The following is a 6,798-nucleotide window of genomic DNA, read 5'->3' on the forward strand; positions in this document are numbered from 1 at the left end:
ATGCAGCAAAGATATTCCAATAACTCCATCCCAACTTTTATTTATATCACTGAAATTCTTATGAACCCAGCAGTTAAAACGTCTATTTTTAAAAATTTATTTGAGAACGAGAGGAAGAGAGAATATGGGCACTCCAAAACTCTAGCCAGTGCAAACAAATTCCAGAAGCATGCCCCACCTTGTGCATTTGTGTTTTGTAGGTACTAGGGAATAGAATCTGGGTACACAGGTATTAAAGGAATGCTAAGCGGTCTCCTCATCCCAGAAGCTAGGTATTAAATAACCTTAAGTTGAATGTCATGCAGCCAACTTTAGGCTCCTATACCTGCAACTAATAACTGGGACTTAACTTCATACCAGCAATAAGTGAGTATAATTATTCAGTTTGATATTTTTGTATGTAGAATATCTGGGGTTTGCTGAATTAGAGACACTGTTTTGGTTTGGGATGAAGTAGTTGAAAATAGTATGACAAAAAGAAGATACTGTTCACTTCAGTAGTACATTTACTAAAGTTGGAATGATACAGATTAGATTAACATGGCCCCTGATTAGGGATGGCAAACAAATTCTTGAAGTGCTCCTCATTTTATTTATTTGAGACAGAAAGAAAGAGATAATTGGCATCGTAGGGCCTCCATCACTGCAAACAAACTAGAGACATATTTGCCAGCTCATACATCTGGCTTATTTATGTCCTGGGGAATTGAAGCAGGTTCCTTTGGCTTTATAGGCAAATACCTTAACCACTAAGCCATCTTTCCAACTCAAGCGTTCCATAATTTAAATAAAGAATACTTGGGCAACTCAAATAAGTAGAAGAAAAGGTATTGTCTAATCTTGAAAACATATTTCTTCTCAGTCCCAAAGGTGGTGTACTTCTCAGTGGATTTTGTCTCGATGAATTCTATGATATTAAAACTTGACTATTATTATAATGAAAGGGAAAGTGAGATGTGTTTCTAGTTTTGTGTAAGTATTCAATTTGATTCTGTGTTGGAGAAAATATGATGTTTTGTATTTTGAGAATGAGTATACATGTATTTTTTTTTTCACAATTTACCCTGCTATAGGAACGTGTTCACATGTGTCTTAAAACCATGCCATAACTTTACGAAAATAGGTAATTCTCACTTTTTGTTGATACTTTTTGTTTGTTGTTGATGATAATAGAGAAAAAGAGGGAAAATAAGGGTATAACAATAAATAGAAATGACTTGTAAAGAATTAGTGGTTCAGGGAACAAGGAGATGTGAGAGGAGGGAGAGAAAGGGTGATGGGAGGATGGCAATATCAGGGTATTGTGTATAGGCACAGGAATTGTCTGTAAAACATATACAAAAAACTATAGTAGGATTCATGTGTGCACATTTGGTGATTTCCTCTGCCATTTTTTTTCATAGAGAAAGTGCAGAGAGTAGATTCTACATCATATATTGAGATAAAATAGATATGCTCAGATCTATTCATCACAAAATTCCAATTGTACATTACAGAATTCCCTTCCTTTTGAAGTACAGATATGGGAGAGAAGAAATTACTTTTGTGTTACTTTTCCAAAATGTAGAAAAATGAGATAATCCTGAATGTATGAATCAATCTCCCATTAAATTGCCCTTGCTGGGTTGCATTACCAACATGAAGGGGGTAATGAACAGAAGGTGTGATGTGATGTACTAGTGGAAAATAAACCTTGATCAATTTATTTATTTATTTTTTACAAATTAGGATATGTTTTGTATTCAGAAATGTCGCTAAATACCATGCATTTTGACTTCTATCTTATGAAAAACAGCAAAAAGCCACATTATAAGTGAAGAGACACAGGAAGAGTATGCCAAGCTGAGTGAGAAGAAAATTCCAAGTGAAAATATCCTGGATGTCACCAAGACAGGTGAATCACTCTTGTGCCAGCTAGGGAACACAAAGATTAATGTTTAAAGAAATCTCTGTCATCTTCTGAAAGCCATTTCTCATTCAAAATAGTGGTGATTAAAGATATCTTGGTTATTAGGTGAATGCAGTATCACTTTATCCTCTTGTTGTTGTATTTTACAGACACCTGTCCTAAATGGAGATATTGACTCTGTAAGTAGGAACATGGCCCTCATTACTCTTGAAATGTTCAACTTAAATACCATGTGAAGTCAATTCGAATCAGTAAAACAAAAATTATCCATACAAAAGCATGAAACAAAGAATGTATTAATGCAATATTTTAAATTCCCATAATATTAAATTAGTCCAGGGTAAGTACTGAGTTTCTTTAACTGAAGCAAAAATTAATAAATTTAGTAAGAAAATGAAATCTGAAATATGATTGTTAAGCATTTGAATTCTTTTGGGAATGCTGAAATCACACGGACAGCATATCTACAATATCTCAGTGAGACTCATTATTGCCATGTGTGGCCTGGATGTGCATCTAATTAGTGTGAGTTTGGGACATCATTATATACATGGGATCTCACACTTCTAACATGACAAGAAAAGTCATCTGAAGTAGTAGATACTGTAAAATATACCAGTATAAATATACTTGATATCCATAAATCAGTGTCCATTTATTTGAGTTGTTATTTGTGAGAATTTATTCATTCATTCATTCTCACCGCTTTCAAGCAACATCCATATGATTTCCTTGTACGCTGGCACTGATGATGTTTGCAATATCACCTCACATCCATATAAATAATGATCACTTATAATTCTGCAGGTTATAAGAAGATTCATGGTGCTTCTGCACCAACTGGTTGTCTGGAACCAGAATCAAAAAAAAAAAAAAAAAAAAAACAGACTTGTAATCATATTTTATTCCTGATTGTATTCTCATCTTTATGAGTATTTCTGATTCTTCACCCACTCTGACATGTACATGTACTTCCCATTGCTTTGAATATGTTTGTCTGTGTGTGTGTGTGTGATCTTTAGTGTTACTACCCTCTCTGTGATTAAATGGCTTGGTTTCGTGCACCTGCCAATGTGTTCTGAATAAAGAAATCTAGTTTTGCAACTTAGATGTACAGGCCCCACCTTAGAGTCTTTGTCAGAATTTGAATATATTTTTCTTTGCCTTCTTGTTTGGGAAATGTCATATTTGTTGGTGGAAAAGTAGGTGATAAAATCAAGTCAGTTTTGAAGTAGAAAAATAAGCCGATTTTTGAATAAATAGTATTACCTGTGTTCTGTCACATTTTTCTATGAAAATAAGGAAGTGTGTGCATTATATGACAAAGAGGTTAATACTTAGCATGTTGCTGCATTCAAAAAAGATAACTCTGCCAGGTGTGGTGGTGAACTTGAGAAGGCAGAGGTAGGATGATTGCCATGACTTCAAGGCCACCCTGAATTCCAGGTTAGACTGGGCTAAAGGGAGACACTACCTCAAAAAAAAAAATACAAACAAAAAAACAAACAAACAAAAAAAACACCTCAAAGCTGGATGTGGTTTGCATGTCTCCAATCCCAGCACTTGGGAGGTAGAGACAGGAGATCATCATGAGTTCAAGGACAGTATTGCCTACATAGTGAACTCCAGGTCAGCTTGGGCTAGAGGTAATCAACCTCCAAAATCCAAGCAAAAACAAAACTAAAGATAACTCGCCAAGGACGGTTGATTTCTTACTTCATATTTCACATATATTTAATTGATTTTCAAAAGCAGAATGGAAAACGTTCTTGAGATGTAAACAGAAGTGTCCAATATCTTCCCACCCATCATAAAATTAAGTATGTAGACATCTACATTGGTTTCTTCACATATCATGGTTATACAGAATTTTTTAAAGATTAAAATCACATTGAGTAAAAATCTTAAGACACAATGAACAATGCAGTTAAAAACGTTTTAAAGTTGATTTATGAAAACTGCTATTTTATACCCAACATAAAAATTTACCAAACAAGAATTAGTCCCAGATAATTTTTTTTAATGAAGTGTTTATTGAAGAAATAAACATTCTTTTTAAAAAAATATTTTTATTTATTAATTTGAGAGTGACAGACAGAGAGAGAAAGAGGGAGAGAGAGAGAGAGAGTATGGGCACACCAGGGTCCCCAGCCACTGCAAACTAACCCCAGATGTGTGAGTCCCCTCATACACCTGGCAAATGTGGGTCCTGGTGAATTGAGCCTTGAACCTGGGTCCGTAGGCTGCACAATTTCTTAACCACTAAGCCATTGCTCCAACCTCAAATAAACATTCTTAAAAGTGTAGAAACCCATTAGATTCCATATTGTTCATGGGCTGCAAAGAAAGAAAACGTAACTGTATGCATGTGTGTAAAAACCATGTGGCTCCACACATCCCAGTTTTCCCACTGCTAAGGTGCTGACAGAGGAGAAATTACTGAGCTCAATAGACAGCCCGACTATCTAGTATAATTCACTGTCACTAAAAGAAAACAAAACCCTATATTGTTGCTGAAAACACCACTAGTTTGCTCTATTGCATTTATATACACAAGGAAACAGTGCATGTATGCCAACCCACACAACAGGACACACAAATAAAAGTTCCATATAACAAGCTTCCCTAGCTTTCCTAGCCAATGCTTCTGAAAAAGCTGGCAATGGACACAAATACAGTAGCTAGACAGACAAATAGATCAGTGCAGAAATTAACAAATGGTCCTAAATGTCAAGCCAAGCTTTATTCTCTTATAACATGCTCAAAACAAAAGAATTTCTAACCATGAAAATAAGGAGACACAAATAAATGATATAATAAGAACTTCATTGTGAAAAACATTGTGAAAACATGAGATCTTTATTAATATACAGAGCCACATACCAAACGGTTAGTCTTATAAGAACAATGATTTAATGAACACTATCAATAAATGCAAATGTCTTAAAATAGGTTATTAATGATAAGAATGAGGAAACTGTAGAGACTTTTTTAAAGTTAACAAGATTGAACTAGCTAAAGAAAATCCTTTTTTGAAACAAAAACCAGAAAAAGTTTTCTTCACTGCTGAAACATAGAAAATTATTTCAAAAGAACATAATTTTGGGCTAGAGAGATGATTTAGTGGTTAAGGTGCTTCCTTGCAAGGCCTAGGGACACATGTTTGAATATCCAGATTTGATGACACCAGATGCAGAGTAACGCAAGCACAAAACGTTGATCATGTGCCAGGAAGGGGTGCTCGTCCCAAAAGTTTGTTCACACTGACTGAAATCCCTGAGACACTCATTCACCCATTCCCTCCTTCTCAGACACTCTTTGTGCCTATTTCTATCCCTCCCTCAAAAAAAGAACATATTTTCATAATTCACTCTAAAACATCAAAAAGATATAAACTGTGTAATAACCTTTAAATAAACAAGTTCACCATTATTATGACACAATCATAAGCAATAAGAACTATGACAAAAGACATTTGTATGTCAATAACTTTGATGAACATAAATGAATACAGAGTAAAACTCCTTGAATATCTTTAGCTGACTCAGAGTAGTAAGTGGAGTTTTTGATTCAGTCAAAAATAGCCTTAGTAGATTTGAAGAGCAAGTGAATGATTGCCATTCATTTAGAAATGGACTTAGTAGTGTCTGAACAGTAAGTGTTGGAGGTACCTGATGCACTTAATTGCCTTAACAAAAATCTTCAAATGCAAGTGTAGAAAGTACCCTCTTTGAGAAATAGACTTTGTAATTTCAGATATACAAGTGTAGAAATATTCCCGCTGAGAATTAAATATTTGTCTCTCTTTCTTTTTTTACGCAAGCTCAAAAGACTGGACGTTGTATAAGAGATAGCAAGCAAGAGAGAGAGATGGACAGAGAGAGAGAGAGGGAGAGAGAGACAGAGAAAATTGGCACACCAGGGTCTTAGCCAAGGTAATTGGCTACAGTATGACATGTGCCCCTTTGTAGGTATGAGCACATGCATCACCTTGTGTGCCTGGCTTATATGGGACCTTAGAGAACCAAACGTTTTCTTAGGCTTTACAGGCAAACATCTCAACTGCTAAGCCATCGATTCAGTCTCAGAATTAGATTCATTTAGCCTCAACCAGCAAGCGCATAAATAGTCTTCATTGAAAATGTGCAAGGTTCCTGTGAACAGAACATGAGAAAATTGTGGGATACACTTAAACGTCCTAATATCGGAATCATTGGAATACCAGGAGAAGAATTTCCCAGACAAAAGGCATGGAGAACTTACTTAACACAATAATTGAAGAAAACTTCCCCCGTCTCTTAAAAGAAAGGACCATCAAGATTGAAGAAGCATACAGAACCCCTAACCGAATAGACCAAAGGAGAAACTCCGCAAGACATATTATCATTAAGACTCTAAACATTGACACCAAGGAAAAAATCCTAAAATCAGCTAGGGAAAAACAGCACACCACTTTCAAAGGAAACCCCATCAGAATTACTTCAGACTTCTCAAAGGAAACCTTGAAATCTAGAAGGGCCTGGAATAAAACTCTCCAAACGTTTAGAAACTATGGTCTCCAACCCAAACTACTCTACATGGCAAAAGTCTCCCTTATAATAGATGGTGAAAGGAAAACTTTCCATGACAAAACTCAGCTTTACAATTATATGAACACAAAACCAAACCTACAGAAAGTACTCCTGGAGCTTCTCCACCACCAAAACATGGCAGGGATCAATCAAATCTCACAGTCATCACCCTAAATATTAATGGCCTTAATTCACCCATCAAGAGACACAAGCTAACAGGGTGGATCAAAAAATTAGACCCCTCAATCTGCTGCCTTCAAGAAACCCACCTTACCACTAAACACAGAAACCACCTCAGGGCAAAAGGGTGGAAAACAA

General features: G+C 35.7%; 1 non-coding gene across 1 annotated transcript; it reads left to right on the forward strand.

Moving 5' to 3' along the window:
- Positions 1 to 487: 487 nt before the first annotated feature.
- On the forward strand, positions 488 to 592 carry LOC123457148. The gene has a single exon (XR_006634918.1). It is a non-coding gene; the product is annotated as a U6 spliceosomal RNA (small nuclear RNA).
- Positions 593 to 6,798: the final 6,206 nt, after the last annotated feature.

The sequence above is a fragment of the Jaculus jaculus genome (assembly GCF_020740685.1).
Source record: "Jaculus jaculus isolate mJacJac1 chromosome Y unlocalized genomic scaffold, mJacJac1.mat.Y.cur SUPER_Y_unloc_1, whole genome shotgun sequence".
NCBI classification, from domain to species: Eukaryota; Metazoa; Chordata; class Mammalia; order Rodentia; family Dipodidae; genus Jaculus; species Jaculus jaculus.